This window comes from Bactrocera tryoni, chromosome 3 (assembly GCF_016617805.1).
Source record: "Bactrocera tryoni isolate S06 chromosome 3, CSIRO_BtryS06_freeze2, whole genome shotgun sequence".
Classification (NCBI taxonomy): Eukaryota; Metazoa; Arthropoda; class Insecta; order Diptera; family Tephritidae; genus Bactrocera; species Bactrocera tryoni.
In genome coordinates this window covers 22,380,422-22,400,349 of record NC_052501.1, presented here as the reverse complement: position 1 = coordinate 22,400,349, position 19,928 = coordinate 22,380,422, and the positions used below count along the sequence as shown (strand labels likewise).

Sequence of the window (19,928 nt, the reverse complement as noted above, 5' to 3'; positions counted from 1 at the left end):
TTCAGTATATGTATGTATATCCATTTATTATAGCAATGACGTCTGCATAGGCTAGCATTAAGTTGTTTTATTGTTGTCAAAGTTTTTCAGAAGCATAATAGCCACAAGTGACCATATATATAGAACACCCTAAGGAGTTCCTCCTTGCACCAGACTGAACAATCTGGCTTCATTCCTTTCGAGCTACTGCTACAGCAGCTCAGAAGAGCTTTTATTTATATTTTGATGACGATCTCTAACTCTTTCAGACTGTTAACGATTACCTTATTGGAAACGTTGTTAAATGCTCTACTTGTATCAAAAAGAGATCCTTGGCTTCTTTCTTAGCTCTAGAGCTCTTTCTATATTTAAGCTTGTGCAGCGTCCGTTCATCTACTCTTCGTATAGGCGTGCTCTGCTTTCGATAAGTTAGTTAATAAAGGGTTGTCTCTAATATAGGCGTTTAGAGTTATTTCATATGTCCTCAGATAGAATGAGGTCAGACCTACTGGTCAGTATTCTTTCATTTCAAGAACCCGATTTGTGAAAATTGCTTAAATACTTGTACTCTGTCACCAAAGAACATTCAGTAACTTATAACAAAAAAGTTCCCGAAAATAGTAACTAGCGCTATTCTTCGAATGGTACAAAGCCTTCCAAGATCGTCGAAAGATCGTTGAAGCTCATTCTGGACGCCCTTCAACCTCTTCAACTGATAATGATATTAGAAATTTCATAATATGGTGCTTAAAAATCGTTAGGCAAGTGTCAAAAAGATGGCAAGAGAGCTCGGCATCTCTCGCGAGTCCGTTCGCATGATTTTGGTAAATATTTTGGATACAAAACGCGACTCGTCCTGATAAAGTTGAATTTTTTCATAAATAGTACCGTAAATTGGACTCCTTATTCATCAAATTTGCCTCCATTTGATTTTGTCTTATTCCCCAAACTGAAATTGCCGCTCCGTGACAACCGTTTTCAGTCCATCGAAGAGATAAAACTAAATTTGCTAAGGCCATCCCAACAAATGCTTATGAAAAGTGTTTCATTCAAAACATGTACTCCGGCTAAAACTATAATATATATTTTTATGACTAGGTGAATCGGAAATAGCTGATAAACATTGATAACGAAAGTTGTATCAGCTTGTTCAATCTAGATTACTAATAACTCTATAACATTCCTGAGTCTTGGAACCACTTAAAGAATGCTCAAAACCTGAGAAACATATAAAGTCTTACTTCTTAGTACCCTTGCGACAAACCACACAGTTGCCTTCAGCTAATATACATAGATACTCATAACCTTTCACCTTCTTACTTCGAAGAGCGAATTTTCTACTAAAAACTCGATTACTCGTGTTGTTTAGTATTTATAAAAGGCCGATTTAGACATATAATCATACGAAATATTTCTTGTAAGCCAAATTATTGACAATTGTAACCTATTCGAAACTTTATTTGTAAGTATTTTTCAGAAAAAAATTAAAGTAAAAGTGCTTTCAGTAAATGTGTGTGTCACTTCAAATTCATAAATTTTGCACACAACAAAGCGCCTAACGACAGTCAAAGACAAATTATTGAACACGCCAGCAACAAAGTTTTCTCTTCATCACATCTAAAGCACCAAGTCTGCTTTAACGAACAAATTCAATTGGCTACCTATGAGTATTTGAAATATATGTATAACTTTCTTGTATTTCCACAAGTTGTGCTGAGCTGCAACCTGAAAGCCAATTGTCCAATTGAATGCCCAAATGCCTGACTGCATGCCAACTCACCGATTTAGAGCCAAATAATGGCAATATGAAAATGAATCAATGAATGTGAGTTCGAATCGAAAATTGCATACTTTTGCAGTAATAAAACTTTATTGAATTGTATAGATTTAAAAATTATTACCAACCAAGCGGAAGGCATTCCCCAAGCCAGACAAAAACCAAAATTTATATGAACAAACCGAAATCAATGCATTCAGAAACACATTAAAGCTTGGCAAGTGCCGAATGAGGGTGTAAGATGTGCGACCGGGTGTGAGGCAAATACCTCTGCACACATGTGAGTCTGAGAATTACTGGCGAGTGTGGTGATTGTGAGCCCAGAGTGTTTGGGTATGTAGTTGGGACCGCCTGCGGGTAAATGCCTGTAAAGCAGCTACACTCAGCTTTAAGCGTGTGTATGTGTGAGTATGCATACTATGTGCACTGTGTGTATTTGCACTTTTCCTGGTGATTGCGTCGCAATGGAACGTTTGGAATTTTTTAGCAAACAAAACATTTTCATTATTGTGTGCGTTGCCATGTAGATATGTATATAAGTATGTGTGCCACAGAGCAATTGAACACAGTTTGAATAATTCGAAATTGTTGATAATATGAAGTGAAGTGAAGTGTAGTGCAGCAGGAATGCTGTGAGGCATTGAGAAAAGTGAAATTCAAGGGTTCAAAAGCATTTCTACCGATAAACATGCATAAGCATATATTTGTTTGTGTGTGGCACGCATCACGTGTGCGCCACATAAGCAGCTAGACAAGCAGTTTGGCATGCGTTCGTTACTTTCACTTTTTAGCCAAACGCAGTTTCTATTTGTTTTTCATTCATTGTTTTTGTGGGAGTGTCAGGAGGCGATTTTTGATGCCATAGAGTAACCCCTAATAACATTATAATACCAAAGTTAGAACAAAAAACATTTTAAAAATATAAAAAATGTTAAACAAAAGGAATTTGCAGAAAGAACGCAATATAATACCATACCTCAGCCTTTCATAACAGGAGAAAATCGATTTGCAGCGCTGCGTGTATTTATTTACGCATTTGTGTTACTCATACGCCGTGGCCCGCAGTTATAGCCGGCTTTGTTGTGCATGCACTCACATTGCTGTTGTATTTATTTGTTTTGTTTACATATTTTATTTTTGTTTTCGTGTGTGCGGGTTTTGTTTTTGAAGTGCAAAAGTGTTAGCGGTAATTCTATGCAAGCGCATATTGAGCACGTGCAGGCATTCAAGCATTGGCGGCAGTGCGTCGCTCGTCAACCCCAGCCAGCCGTTCGGTAAGCCCTTCGCTCGAGGTAATCGAGTGTGAAAATGCAATGCAATCTGTTGAAGCGATATTTGCCTGTGCATTTATGCTCTTCAGCTTTTTTTTTCTGTTTTATTTTTTGCACTTACAGTGAAGCCCTCTCACAAAGACCAAACTAGAGGTGCGTATAATATGTATGTATGTATGTATGTATATGATAAATACGTACTCGTATTAATTCCTCATAAATATAAAGCTTTGCTCGCTCAGTTGCGGAATTTTGTATTTTTCGAAAACAACAGTTGGTTTTGATCTTGTAGTTTGTATGGCAGCTATTGTATACAATAGTGGTTCTATATCGGCTGTTCCGACAAATTACAATTAGTGAGAGAAGAACGAGCGCAAAATTTTAGATCAATGCCTCGAAAGCTGAGGGAATGTTTGTATATATACAGCATTGGGGATTGACTAGCGGACACGGCTAAATCGACTTAACTTGTCAAACTGATCGTTTACATACATATATCTACTTTATTGATAAAAAGTTGTACAGCCAAGTTGCAGGTAATGAAAGGATCTACAACTTTCATCTTGATAGCTTTTTTTCATGACCTTAAAGTTTATGTGCCAAATTCGAATATTCAAGAGTTTGGGATTTTTATTTTTATCTTGCACAAAAAAACTCACAAAATTTCGTATAATAAGAAATATATACATGTGGGAATGGAACCTGTGGGTCAAAGGTCCACACGTAGCGGACGTGTCTTTTAAATGCACCTCTGCCCAAAAACTACACGAACATATGCTCAATTCCAACAACACTTGAACAATATTCGAACTCTATAGTCGGGCATAGTAGCAAGAATCATTCTTGGGACAGAAGTACAGAAGTAGTCAGAAGTGGCAGACAAGCCGCTGCCTGACAATTGAAGTTAGAATAAGTTGTGAAAAATGTGAACTTAATAAACCAAAAACTAAATGTAAAGTTATAATAAGTTAAGTGAGTTTAATAAAATATTAAATTAATAAATTTTATAATCCAAAAACTACAAATAACCGTGTTAAATTATAGGCCTGAGGAGAATCTTGGATAAACAATATTACCCTCGCAATTATCACTTTTTCCAATATCAATCAGTTTATAAAAAATAAGGAAAGTAAGATGAGCATAAGTGTTAAAGTTTTGCTTTCTTTGTCAGCTGGTTTGACTGCTATCCCTCCTGAAAATTTTAAACCTAAAAATTAGCATCCTATATTTCTACCCAAGGCTATTGAAAAAGGTTAACATATATACTTTATTCCATATATTCAACGGTTATTCAATTGGAAAATAGCAAAACAAAATTTTGTTTGTTTTTAATTATTATTTTTGATTTATAAAAAGTTTTACAAAGCCATAGGAGTAGTTTAATAAATATTAGAAAATAATATGTTTTATTGAGTTACCAGCTGTTACAAAATATATTTTGAAGATATACAACGGGTTTAATATATTATGCTTTTTTGTGAATGCATAAAAAAACTACTCTCGCAATTTTTAATTTAAATTATACATCAAAGGTGTTGCCACACTTATTAACTTTCTGAACAAGATTTAGCAAAATGAATACCCTTCACTAATGCAAAAAAGAGAAACAGAAACTTGATGTTTAACGATTAGCTTGTATGGACACATATGCTAAAGTGGTCCAATTTGAGCAATTTGTGCGGAGATTATAGCTTTACTTTGGGCAATAAGACATGCGAAACTTGATAAAGAACTCTTGTCAAATAAAAAGGCTGCTCATACAAGAGTTGCATTTTGATCGATCAGTTTGTAATGCAGCTATAGCTATTCACAATTTCCTGAGAGATTATACCTCTACCTAAAGCAGTAAATCCAAATTTCGTAAATACATATGTATATCGACAAATGAAAAAGTTTTTCATGCCAGGTTTTGGCTTTGATCGACCATTTTGTATAGCAGGTATAGGTCCGATATCATCGAATCCTACAAAGGATCAATTTTTTGGGGAGAAAAGATCTGCTCCTCATCTGCTGAATTGCAGATCGATATCTCAAAAACGGATATACATATGTATATAGAGACAGACAGACATGGCTTATTAACTCAGCTCGTCTGTGATGTTTCCTTTTGGGTGTTGCAAGCTTCGTGGGAAATTTAATATACTATACCCTGTTCAGGGTACAAAGAATAGACTATTAGGTTACATGGGTTTACGGGCTTAAAAGAAATTATTGTCTTATTAAATTCTACAACACTTCTAGAATATTGTGCTAAGTCTTCAAGTTGATCTGAGTAATACATAGTTTCGGAGACACAGCCTTGAGAACTTTTGCACTCGAAGTTAGCTAGGCTAAGTGCGCCGTTTTCAAACGCGTTTTTCTCGAAACTGTGTTTTTAAAGTCAGTTTGAAAGATTTCTCGGGAACTACTCAACCGATCCTCATCAAATTTTGCAAAGGTCTTTGAGATACAATCCTTAAAAATAATGACCGTTAGATGACTGTGTAAAGAGTTATGCTGCCAACGCGGGGGCATCTTTTTTCCGAGAGATCACAGTAACTGGCGCTGTAATGGCCGAGTTTAAAATATTTTTCCAAAAATTTTAGAGTTTCTTTGTGAATAGTGTGTATTTGTCACAATAAAAAATTCTAATGAAATATTTAGTTTTTTCTCTGAGAAAAGATGTTTGAAAACCAGGCGGTGTTTTACCCTAGGAAACCCATGTAAGCCTTTAAAATTATTCTTTTGTAAATGTTCACATGAAAGATCAGTGGAGATTTTATTTTATTTTAACGAGCTCTAAACAATTACATCTAAGGACCAAGAGAATAGGAAAGTAAACAAAAGGAGAAAATTTTTAGACAAATATAATAGAACTATGTTCTATAAAAGATATTACGTTACAGGTGAAAATATCGAAAAATGCCAAAAAATATTTTTATTGGTTGTAAAATGAAGTTCTACGAGATAGTTGACATTTCAACAATATGGAAGGAAAGCGTACAACGTGAATTAATAAATCTATACGTATATTTATCGCGTTACAAATCAACGAAAACTATGTAAAATTTCTCGATTGGGATTGTTCTTGTTCGCATTAACCATTTTTTCGAGTTTGGCTACATCGATACTGAGACCTCACGAGAATAATCGTGGGTAGAAGGATATTTATAAAACAAAAGACAAAACATACTGCCAAAATTATATAAAAAAGTTGGAATTTCGCTTTGATCAATGCATATAATATATATAGTAGAGCGGGTCGATTTACAGGAAGCCAAAAAGGGCAAATTCGCATATGCGAGAAATGTTCTATAAAATATTTTGAAACACTTTTCTTAAAAGACTGTGGATCTAAACTCGGTTTCGAACCGGCGCTTTTTAAGGCGAAATTTTCTAAGGATCATACAATTTTTTTCGTCGCTTTTTGTGATATCGGAATGAAATTGAATACATAGTTGTATTTGGATATTAAACTAAAGGGTGATCCCCCTAGACCAATAACCTTCTTTTGAGAGATCATGCGTGAGTCATGTCAAGCTGTCAAGTTTAGTTGTAGTTGTTTTTGTTTAGTATATGCCTGAACAACATTTACAAATCGATCAATTTTATTACGAAAATTCGCGCTACTCATGGTCAACATAATCAGCCTACTGAGTGTATTTATTGCAACACCATCACCTAATACTATGTTCGGACCGACAACGAAAACATGTTTTCGTGGGAAAAACTGGTTTTCGCAGGAAAACTTGTGTTTTCGTCCATATGAAATCTGTCAAACGAAAACACAGTTTTCGCTGAAAACTACTTGAAAACTTACATTCCATTCATTATAATCGGTGCCTGCTCTAGTTTAATCGATGTTTTTGGAAGACATATTTTGCCGGCCCTAATTTGTCACTTGATATTTGTTTACATTCCATATACAAAAACAGCTTTCGCTTGATATTCTCATATTAGGGGATTCTCTTGCTCTTGCAAAACCTTTCACGGTGCAGAAATTGCAAAATTTTCCTGTTGGTGCAACGGTACAACAACAAACACACGCAGAAAATCATTTGCAATGGCTATAAATATGTCAGACCAAAATCCACTTTTATTTTCGTGCCGTCATATATCACTAGATTCTGCAATTGGTGCTCTCTTGGCTTTGCATATTTCGGTATAGGATTTTAGCATTTTATGTCATCGTGCAATCTTGCAAGAGCAAGAGAATGCCGCTATTGATAGTTGTTAGGGAAAACTCAGCGAAACACACATTGTCGGTCCGAACGACTTAGACTCCACAACATACAAATGTGTTTTCAAATGTTTTCAATGTCGGTCCGCACATAGTATAATATTCGAATAGGTCACTTCCAGAATGCGGTGAAAAAACTATAGCGACCGTAGCTGGAAGTGTACACGAATACCGTGGAAAGTCGATTCGGCGCTTTTCGTAGCAACTCGGACTGACGTAAGGAACGACTTGGCGAATTTTACGTCAAGACCTTAATTTGAAACCGAAATACAGCTTGTGCAAGAACTGAAGCGGCTCGACAATCACAAGCGGCATCACTTCCCTCTATGAGCTCTTGAAAAGTTCCAAGAAGATCCAACGTTTTCGAGCCAAATTTTGTTTTTAACTCAATGGGTATGTAAACAAACAAAATTGTCGCATTTGAGACAAAGAGCAACCTAAAGAGGTTCAAGAGCTGCCATTTCATCCAGAAAAAATAACGGTTTGATATGATTTGTGGCTCGGTGGAATCATCGCCCATATTTCTTCACAAATGATGCCGGTGAGAAAGTTACCGTCAATGGCGACCGTTATCTCGCCATGATAACCGAATATTTGATGCCTCAAATTGAAGTTGGTGATCTCGGCGGCATTTGGTTTTAGCAAGTCGGCGCCACTTCCCACAAATCGCATCAATTAGTAGATTTATTGAGAGAATACTTCGGTGGGTAGATGATTTCACGTTTTGGCTCACTTGATTGGTCACAAAAATCATGTGATATGACACCATTTGACTTTTTCCTGTGAGGATATGTAAAGTCTAAAGTCTATGCAGACAATCTCGCTTTAATTCAGACTTTGGAGCAAAACATCACGCGTGTTATTCGCCAGTAGACGAACCAGTTATCGAAAATTGAACCCTACGGATGGATCAGCCGAGACATAGCGGCGGCCAATCTTTGAAGAGAGATGATCTTCAAAAAAAAGCGCCGGCTCGAAACCTATTGAATGATCCGTAGAACATTTTCCTGCAGTTTTTTTTATTAATATTGTATTATACGAACTTTTCTGTACTTTCTGGCGCTTTTTTTCACAATTCGTTTAAAGCATCAGAGGGAACAGTATTTGGCAAATTTTTGGGGAGGTTTTCTGAATCAGAATTTTTTCTGGCAAATGCGTGTTGTCAGCCAAATTAATTTAGCCTATCTACTTTTAATGATTCCTTCATATCTAGCTAAGACCACATCATAAAAACAAATCCGCTTTCACCATAATTATGGTGATTCGAAAAACCAACTTATGACACGCCCATTTATATGCAAAGTAAATGGCGACCAAAACGAAGCGCTTGGGGGCGAAAGGTAATGCTAATGAAGCCATTTGAGCTGTCAAATATTCATCATACAACACATAACCATTTTCACAAGCACGCACACACACACATACATGCATAGATTACCGCCACACATCCACACGCACACTACTTTAACGGTATAATTGCAGTTGTGTGGCAACAGGAGGCGGCAAAGTAATTCGATGGTGGGGCGACTTATTAGCCTTGGCTGTTGCGTTACGCATCGTTATGTACAACAACAACATCCCAAGCATATGATATTAAAATCATTTGTTCTTGCGCGGCAGACAAACGCATATTGCCACAATCGCCGGCGTTATTGTTGCTATTGTTGCTGTCTTCAGTCGCTGCCTCGGTGTCAGTCGAGCTGGCAGTTATGGCATAATGCTCGCCACGGCACAATGCTTTAATGCTCGAACGCGAACACTGTTATTTAATGACTTAATTTCGCACTCATCCAAGTGAAAAATTAAAATGAATCTTTTTTCGTCTTTGTCCTCTTGTTTCATCGCTTTTTCACTCAACATTTTAAATGCGCGCATTCAAGCTCTAAGTTGGCGCGCTGGCGCTAGTTATGTGGGGTAGTTGATTTTTATAACATTACTCTGTATATTAATGCCACAATGGTGGTCGAGGTGAGTAATTCTTATTGTCGTCGGTGGTTATGTTGATGCTGTTCGGTTTGTATTTGTTGTTGTAAGATTGCCACTGCACATGGGGCCAATTGGAGGCTGCGCTGTACACTGCGCGTAAACGAGTGGAAGTTTGTGGCTTAATACCACGATAATCCTGATGGGTCATATGGACCTTCAATGTTATATTTTGTTCGGATAAATGTAATAAAGATGAGAGCAGAACTAAATTTTTGCACACTTTTGGTTGTAAGAAACATTATTCAAATGGTAGACTAGTGGAAAACAAATTTTTTTCTTATCCAATGTACTGTACTATCGAAGCATTTGGTTCAGTCAGCTCCATCACGTGAAATTTTAAAAACGTTTTTCATGAAACTGAACTGAACCAGCCGATAATGTTACGCAGAAGCCATTTCGTTCTAAAATTTCAAAACAATTTGTTTTTAACTCGCCAAGACATGATCAATAAATCCTGAACAAAATCAATTTGTTCTCTTTTTCTTCCTCATAGAAAAAATTGTGAGATTAATACCGTTTCAGGACTCTAGACAGACCTAACCTTAAATTTTTTAAATTTTTGGATCATCGAGGACCATGCGCACTATCCAGGTTTACAGATTATAGACGGTTTTATGTACATATACCAAACATGAAACTATTTTAATAATCTAAGCAGCGTACATTGTAAATTAAAGACCCTTTGAAATATATAACAGGCCAATTGAAAAGTCCCCGTCCTAACACATAGATGGCACTACTAGAATTCAATTCATAACATTTTTGGTTAGCCCTAACCTTCAAAAAGTGCGTATATAAATTTGACAGCTGTCAGATCATCAGTTTGTTAATTATATCAATTTCAGTAAAGCAACTTCTGTTATTGAGGAAAAAAAAGCAAAAAAGGAATTTCGCGTTTTGATAAAATATTGATTTCTGAAGGGGAAAAATACAATTGCAGACTAATAAAAATTATTTAAATTCTGCGTCAAAAAATAAACCGTTAAAAATTGGTTTGCTCAGTTTGAAGTTTGAACGAGCTGAAATGAGGTACCCAAGACGATGAAGGCGAAACATCAAAAAAGTCAACAAACAAAAAAATTCGGATGAAGTGAAGCTATTCTACATAGCAGGCACTCTAATGATATCAACTGAAAGTGTACATCATATCATTCGCAAATGTTTGGGTATGAAAAAGCTTTGTTTAAAGGGAGTGTTGGGGGAATAATTTTAGTTGACTACCTGGAAAAAGGAACAACCGTCAACAGCGACTATTATTGGACCGTTTGAAGGACGAAATCTCTAAGACAATACGCCTTGTCAAGAGGCAGTGAAAATTATGATAAAAATCCACCATCGCATCCACCGTATTTTCTATATCTGACCCTCAGTGACTATTTCGTGTTTTTAGATATCAAGAGAATGCTCCTTGTAAAGAAATTTTCGTCTACTAAATAGGTGGTCGCCGAAACTGAGGCCTATTTTGAAGCAAAGAATAAATCGTACTGCAAATATGGTATCGAAAAGTTGGAAGGTCGCTATAATCATTGAAGAGAACTAGGTTGAATAAAAACAAAAAGAATTTTGCCAAAAAAAAAATTTGTTTTACTGTGGTGAGCCAAGGACGTTTTAATTCACCTGTTAGATATGTTATGTGGTATGATGAGCTGAGTCGATTAAGCTATATCCGTCTGTTTGTGTCTGTATATATGCATACTAGCCCCAACTCTTTTGAGATATCAGTCTGAAATTTTACACATGTCATTTTTTTCAAAAGAGACTATCATTTTACGGAGCCTCCGAAGCTGAGATACAAACAAAACAAGCAAAATAAAGTTCTTGTTTGGAAAATTTGGGTTCTTAAAGTAATATATTCGCGAAATTCTACATGAATTGTTATCCAAGACAAAGCAGAAATGTATGTAGAAATTATACAGTAGGAACAACTGCAGCTTGTAAATCTAATACAAACTGAACGATAAAAATATATGTAGATCTTCTAAAAAAACTTTCTGACTTGATGGGATATATTCACGAATAGACATATATTATTGTTCAAAACAACGAAAAAACTTTACAAATTGTATTCCTACATCTGAAAGCTGTTATCCCAACTGAACGATCAAAATCAAGTTTTCAACCAAGAAAAAGAAGAAGGTTGGTCAACCGAAGTTAACACCTTTTTTGGTTATGAGTAAGATACAATTTTCAGGTTATATCACGAACAGGAACTCTTTTATAAAGTTCAAGATTTACCTTATATTTAATTTTTTCAAGAATTTTTGCAGTTTTGTTGAGTGGATAAAGGACGTCATTTTTATATCGGCTTAGAAATATTGAATAAATGTCTACTAAGGAATTAGTTAGACATGTTTTGAAAACTTCAATTCAGTACAAATGTAATGTAGTTGAAATAGTGTGGGAGCCAACAGCCATTATCTGGTAACACTATAGCGTTTGGTGCCGAATTTTGTTAGAAGGAACTCTCTTCTGAACTGAATTTGACTTTCCAGTAGATTATTGTCAGTATCCATCAGTCGTTTGCTTAGGAAACGCTATTTAGATTTGTTACCACATGAAATTCAACTAACACGAAGGATATTGCAAACTTGTTGTAATATAGTGCCTGGATGACTGTAGTCAAAAAACGTTGGCATATGGCTGCATCAATCTTTAGATTTGACTCACTCTATCTTGTTTTTTTTTTTTTTTGACAAAAAGAGAGAACGCTAACAATCTTCAGATCATTTTCGAAAATATGGCTTTCCTACAAATGATGCTAGAAAAAGTTATGGAAAATGCTGGCAAAAACAGCCAAATTTGTTGTGGTCAATCAAACTGGGTACTGCACGAATATATGTATGTGTTCAAAATGTAAACCAAATATATTGTGAGGCATCATATAATGCACCCTGTATTTTACAAATAATTTTGAGCTCTTTTATTATTTAATAATTCTTCTATTTTACAATATTTGGACATTAACAAAAATACACTTTCATTTTTCCGAATCTTTAAATATTTCCCACACTGTAAAAATTTAAATATTTGCGTTACTGCCTCAACATCGTCAATTTTTCAACAGTTACAGTTTTTAACAATTGCAAAAACAAATACACCAGCAACCACAGGAGCATAAATTACACAACTTTTCTAATTCCCCCCAACGATTGCAGCCGCCAACCAACAACCCCAACCTTTTCGCTTTTTGTGGTGTTGCTCTTAATGCCATTTCCGACAGCATCAGCTCATCCGTGGCCACAATTAGCATACCTTGTTGAATAGAAGAAAATTTTCCGGCGATTAATTTTTATAGATATGAATAAAAGATACACATACACTGCGGTGGCCACAAACACAGACGCAGAAATTTTTTGATTTCAACTGCCTTGTGAGAAAAGAAACTCTATCTGAGGGCGGGCAATTTAAGGAATGTGGTTACAGCCTTCCGTTTCATTATTTTATAAGAAGTTAAGGTAGCGAGCAATTGGTTTCAAGCTTGGGGCTGACTTTTTAAAGATCGGAATGGAAACCTGAAAACAAGCGCCTAGCGTACATTTTTGAAGACCCCCTTCCCAAAATTGCTAGATGGCAAAAGCAGAGCTGCGAGAGATGAAGAAGAACCCGCACTAACAATCTACAATGACATTGTTCTCCCACCACTCGACCAAGACGAGGTGAAAACAGGCGGCTTAAGAACTCCACGGGGGAATGAATTATCAGCTAAGTTGTTTGAAGCCGGCAGAGAGGAGCCGGAAAAGCGCATGTTCCAAATTAATTTAGATGAATACACACTCAATCATTGGAGTATAAATGTACCGTGGCATTCCACTAGTCGGAATGCCGAACTGTTAGGGTCCTTTGCACGTGAAGTGGGTATTAGGGTTAGCTTCTTGTGTTTGTGTTATGTGTGTATGGTGTCCAACCGCTGTCCAGAGCAGTCAACTGGTAGTAGCTTCGGCTAAGAGGTCTGACCGGAGAATTAATTTTGGTACCACGGGGATCAAAAGCGCTTGGAGTTTGCTTCAACCTGCTCATGCGGACTGGTTATCGGGGAGTATCGTAGTGGTTGTGATTAAAACTAGAATACGGGACGAATTCACACTTTATCAGTTAAATATGGAGTTGCATTGCAACCCGTTGCCGGACGAGGTCTAAGATGGGCCTCGGACCCTACCAAGTTGGTTAGTAGGTCCATTCCACAATTGGCAGGGCTTTGTGAATTGATTTGATCCGCTGTGCTTTGAAGCGGCGTGGGGGAAGACTGTCAGCAAGTAACAACACCGGATATTTTACCCTGACCCATCCACAAGAAGGGAGATCCTGCAGTCTGCGCTAATTATCGCGGGATAAGCCTTCTTAGTATTACATATGTCCAAACTTGGTATCCCTTCGAGACGCATACGAATATTTGGAATGACGTTGAGACTATTATCAGCTCTTCAAAATCGGGAAGTGTCTCTCCAATATCGAGGTTGTAGACAAGGTGATTCCCTCCCGTTTGTCTTCTTCAATACAATGCCGTTAATATGAAGCGAAGTGGGACTGTCTATTCTAACAGGACAATGCTACTGTGTCATACGTCATGTGTTGTGCCGAGGGCAAGACAAAGTATCTGAAGGCCACAAACTAACTATACCTTGTTTCGGTTATAAAAAAAGTTCCAGCTCAGACACCATCCTCAAATATTCCTATTGGGTATATGGGATGCATTCAGCGCGACGAATGCTTTGCGCGCTAAAATTTATACTCAAGCGCGTCATTTTTAATGCAACACATTTGCCAGAGTTTCACCTTTTTATTATTGCATAATTTTAAGCGTTTTCACTTTTGTTTCTGTTCGCTGCTCGAGTGTCTACGAGCATGTGAGCAACTGAGCGATGGCACTGGGGGGAAAAGTTAACTTATTTTGCGCAAACAAAGCGAGTGTGTCTGTACTTATATATAATATATATATACTCTATATATAGATATATACAACGTACTTCATCACTGCGCTGTAGCTGGGAAATAGCGTAGTTTTTCGGGGAAAAAAAACTAAAAATAATAAAACATGAAAATTCTAGGTTCTGTGGGAGTGAGCGCAGACAATATCGCATGCACGATGCCGCAGAATTGAAAATTATACTTTGAAATTTCGACGTTAGCATTTAATAAACTCCACAGAACTGCAGAGCTGCATCGGAATATTCGACAAATGAAATTAGCGAACACACAAACACATACCAACCGAGACAGAGGAATTAAGCGCCAGCGTTGAAAACGCTGAGCGAAAGCATACTTCAAAAGCATTACGCTTGAACCCAATGTATTTAAATACATATCTTCATATATACATGCATATATAAATGTGTGGGTGTACGTGTGTGTGTGTGAGTATGCGTTTTAAGGCTTGTGTTATAAACGTAGAACAAAGGCGAAAAATGCAAATGTGTTGGTGTGCAAATTATGGTTTAACACCTCATTGAACTTTTCCGACTGCGCGGCGGCGGCATGCGGTTTGGTGGGGGTGAAAAGCGGCACTGCCACACCACCAACAACAAGCCTTGCTTCCTAGCTTACTACGAAAACGTTGAATTTCTCAACTTTACTATACTATTGGATATATACATACATATAGTATATGTGAGTATATGCATATATACGAGGCAGGGAAAGTACGCAAACATGTATGTATGTTTGTGAGTAATAGCGTTGTCTTTCATCTCAAAGTATAGTTTAAAATTCCGAAATCATATTCAAATTGGCACTCCAAAGCAGTCTCTACACTCACACACTGGCAGCCAGCTCAAACGCTTGGCTTGTTTGCTTATAAACAGCAGCTTACGCTTTTGCGGTTGCCAGCGTCTGTCTGTTTACAGCTCGTCTTCGGTTGAGTTGCGGTGCGGTGCGGTGGTGGACGCCGCTACAAAGCAGATTATGTATAGCGCTGGGTATTTATTAAACGAAAATGTGCATAATGTTAATTATGGTATAATAAACCACAGATATGGGGATATTTAGCGGTGAAGCGTGTTAAGCTGAGCAAATGATGCGCGTCACCAAGTTGGCTCTGACTTTGAAAGCGCACGCCCCTGCGATTACCTGATTGGAAGTGATGGAGAAATTTAATATTTTATTGTAGGAGGGTTGGAGGGAGTTTTCTTTTTCAATGAACTGAGTTCAAGTTGAAAGTTTACTCTAAGGAGCTGTGGTTAAGGGGATGTTATGAAATCACACTTAGATGAAAATTTCTTTACTTCTTGAAATAGGACTGTTATATCTTCTAATAATGCCTCCATACTATTATACAGAGTCCGCGCTGAGGGTAGACGGTAGTTCATCTCTATTAAACACTTAAGACTCCCTAAAATATATATGTATTATATATATGTTATTTACATTTATTTAAAGCTGAAGACACCAACCTTCACATCTAACTAGTTAAGAGGCAGGTTTTAAGAACAATTTGAAGCTAACAAAACTGGTTTAGCTGTTCACCGACTGGGTGCAAGAGCTTTTGAAAGTAAAAACAAAGCTTGACCCGCAATTAAGACCAACATTTTAGATCTTTAGTTCCTCAATGGTGTTTTCGAAGTATGAGTTTATTTTTACTACAAAAATCTTAAAAAAATAGAGTTCCATGAGGACGAGTTTCGAAGGGGGCAGTTCAAGGGAGGAGGAGTACCAGAGGATCAAGATTTGACGGATATACAAAAAGATAGTTAGTATCATGCAGTAGTATTTACAGTACTCAGACCGCAAGTGCTCAATTCATTTTTGTATAAAGCCAAACGATTTAAACGACTTTGGTTATTAAAAGCCATGGTAAAGTTTCTTATTGAGTTGTTATATATACAAAAGTTTTGTAAATGTCTAAATAGACTGACCTTATATGGTGCCTTTTAAATATCGAAAACTATAAATGTTGAAACAGCTTTCAATGATCCGAATGAGGAGAAAAGTTAAAATCCGGGTGTCTGTCTATCCATGCAAGTTGTTACCTGAGTAAAAATTAAGATAACTTGATGAAACTCGACAAAAGAGTAAGGAAAAGTTCGTAGATGCCACGCCCACAACGCGTCTTTACTTCGATACGAATAAATAGCCATAACTAAGCCGCAAACTAAGATATAGAATTCAAATTTGACATAATAAATCACTTTAAAGAGGAGGTTTGAACATTTTTAAAAGTGGGCATGGCCGACCCTAATAAGTTAAGGGGTTACATGGGGTTTCAAAAAACCGATTGTTTTTTATTGTCCTATTAAATTCTACAATACTTTTCGAAAATTTCTAAGTTGATCCGAGTGATCGTGAGTTTCGGAGATACAGCCTTGAGAACATGTGCGCTCGTGGCTAGCTAGGCTAAGTGCGCCGTCTTTAAACAGGTTTTTTCGAAATTGCGCTTTTAAAATCGGTTGGCAAGATTTCTCGAGAACGGCACAACCGATCTTTATGAAATTTTATACAAGTCTTTGAAATACAATTCTTAAAAACTTCGACGAAGAATTTGTTTTTTCGATTACAACTGTTTAAAAAAAAATTCGCAAAATTTTCGCTGAAGTTTTTATTTTTTTATAAAAATGTCTGCCAAAAATCCAATTTTAATTTTTTTCCTTCGTCCTAGTTCTAAGTGAAGGTTTTGACTAAAACATTAAAACATTAAAAACAATAGTATTTTTCACCTTAGATGATCGTGCAAGGAGTTATCCCATCAACGCGGGCGCACGTTTTTTCCGTCGAAATGGCCGAGTTTGAAATATTTTTCCCAAAAATTTCAGAATTCCTTTGTTAATAGTGTATGTTTGTAAAAATAAGAAATTCGAAAAATTACTAAAAAAAAAGGCTGTTTTAATGAAACTCATGGAGACTGATCAAAAATCAGTAATAAAATCTTAAAAGTATTTTAAACCAAACAAGCTCTTGAGTCTTTTTGCTAATATGTACATATGTATGTCTTTAGAAAGCTGGTGGTTCTCTTCTTTTCAAGCGGGTTTGATTACGAGATTTTTTCACGGCATTAGCTGCGGAGCTTTGGATGTTCACGCGGTTTAAGTTCGTATTTATTTCTGTAAAAATCTGTTGCGGTAATGATTCATGAGATGTTATTTTTAAACTGTAATTATAGTCTTAAATAAAATTTTCTCAAGCTGCCGTTTTAATGATTAGCATATGTGTAGGGATGCAACTTTCAAGTATAAGTATATTTTAAATAAACCCTATAAGTATATGTAAATTGACTTTAAATACATCCACAACAATTTTTATATGTTTGCTTTGCCAAAGAGTACACTCGTCCTTGTTATGAATGTTGACAACAAGCCGATTGTTGGCCCGCGCAACTTCCGTTACGTATACGATTTGTACCAAAGTGTAGTGAATGCGAATTTCCATGAGAGTTGACTCAATTTCCCCAACAATTAAGTGCGTGTGTTGGGTGTTTTGTTGCTTTCTAAACTCTATGGTTTCGATTATCGCTTGGACTAAACACAAGTATTTCAAAGTGCGATTTGTATATGTATTTATAGTTATAAGGTTTTTGGTCAATTCACGAAAATAGTAGTCAGTTCTGAAAATATTTTATAATTATATTTAACCTATTGGGTGGTTAAATGAACTGTGTCAACAAAGAACTAAGCTTCGACACAGTAAATTATAGACCTTAAGCCGTTAATTGATTTGGTATACGTTATATTGTATAACTGTGAGTGATATATCAATGGGCCTCGATTCATTTGCTGATCTGAGGTCTGAATTTAAGCCATCTATGAGGAAGGGAAGAATTGTTGAATCACTACCATGATTCTCAACAATCATGTGACTTCAGAAAAATATCTCCAAACTGATAAAAACTTTCCCGAAGCAATATAGAGAATTTATTTACTTTTTTTAACAATCCTCTATTACTTATACTTCTCACTGTGTGTTATAAGAATTGGAGAATGTTTGTTAATGAGCATATGAGTCTTTGAGAACCAAAATTCAAAGCATTACTCTCGATATATGTGAGTCAAAAAGGTTGTTAGTCTATTCGACGTCCAAGGTTTAGAGCGTTGCCTGAGAATTTTAATTCAAATCAATTTAATAACTTCAACTGCACAGCTATTTGTATCCGGCACATTTATAAGCAAAGGTAACGCTGAGTTCTTTGTTGAAATGTATAGAACTCTGATTGGTCATGCAGTGGCCGTGAATGTACGAACACTTTTTAAATGTAACATATGAAAGCTTACCAGAAATTGTTTGAGGAACTGGTAAGATGTATTTGCGAAGGTTCATTTCGTCGAAATGTGGTTTCTCATTAGTCTTGGCTTATTTACACACGTTTTAATCCCTTCGAACCGGAAATCAGCCAGCAGGGTAATCTCGGCTTTGGTGATTTTCTTCATCTTTTCGATGTATATTTAACATGAACATGTTTTTTGCAAACAGCAGCAAAAATTCCTTAAACTTTAATAATATGATCCTAAAGAATGACTACTCCTTATGAACTTCGTAACAGAACTCCATCTGGTGTCTTCAAAATTGGCTCAAAAGCCTGCCGGACTAATCTAACCTATGTAAGATTGTAATGAAATTTCGTACTTCTAACTGTACTATATTTCAATTTGTCATTTTGTAGAGGTGATCGCTCTCTTTTAAAATTTTCTCCGCATAAAGATTTCTTCAACCTCTACACCTTAAGTGGTGTCTCATCATCTCGTAATTCTCGCACAAATTTTGAAATAAACTGGCACTTAAAATTAATACCTTAATATTTTAAATGATAAAAAGCAAAGGTCTGCTGAGGCTGATAAAAAGTATTATCTGATAATTCTATTATTTTTACTGTTGCTATTTTCTAATATTTTGAAATAAATTATTTTCCCTAAATTAATTTTTATAATAATATTACTCACCTTTGTTTAGAATTCAGCTCCATTTTACAAATTTTTTAATTTCATTAACACAAAAACACACTAAATTAAGATTAAACTTTAAGTTTACTTTTGTAAAGATTTATTTTTTCACTTCAACAGCACTTTGCGGCAAGAAGTGGAAATGAACTTATTTTTATGCACAAACAACTGTATTTACTCCTCACAAATAAACGTAGAATTTGCACAACACTTCACATACACATATTGCATTTATTACATTTCACTATTACACTATATTTACTCCTTTTACAACTGAATTTTCAATAAGCCACCAGAAAACTTGCATTTGACATAATTTTATACACACTTTATCTTCACAGTTCACTCTCATTTATTGCATTGAGATTATTTCACAGCTTTCACTTTTTAACCACTGAATTATATTTCTTGAACTAATTTATTATAAAACTTTTATAATTAGTTATATTATTCACATTTTATTAACACATTTTCACTTCTAATTGCTTTGCACGTGCTTTTGTTTACTCAATGAAAAATAACTGTCGGCAGTGTAGTTATGCAGTGTATGTTTTTGCATGGTCTCTGCTGCGGCCGCCTGTTGAGTTTTTGGGCATAGCGGACTGTGCTGACTCAGAGAACGTTTAATGTTCTCTGGCTGAGTTGAGTGTTAATTAGGGTACGCATAAAAATGCATTTAGCATAAGGGTGTGTTGGTAATTCTTTAGTTATACTAATATAATATAATATAATTATTTTATAGTTTAAATTAAAAACTTGATTACATATTATTCTTTTCGATGATGCATTTTAATAGCGCTGTAAAAAATAAAATCAAAATGATGTTGGTGCCTAAA

The 19,928-nt window shown here is 35.9% G+C and overlaps 1 protein-coding gene across 1 annotated transcript in view; it reads right to left on the bottom strand.

Moving 5' to 3' along the window:
- Positions 1-19,554, bottom strand: part of LOC120772988 — a 111,226-nt gene extending 91,672 nt beyond the window's left edge. The window contains exon 1 of the transcript XR_005705118.1: positions 19,093-19,554. The gene's annotated coding sequence lies outside the window, so the exon portion shown is untranslated. The remainder of the gene's footprint in view (positions 1-19,092) is intronic.
- Positions 19,555-19,928: the final 374 nt, after the last annotated feature.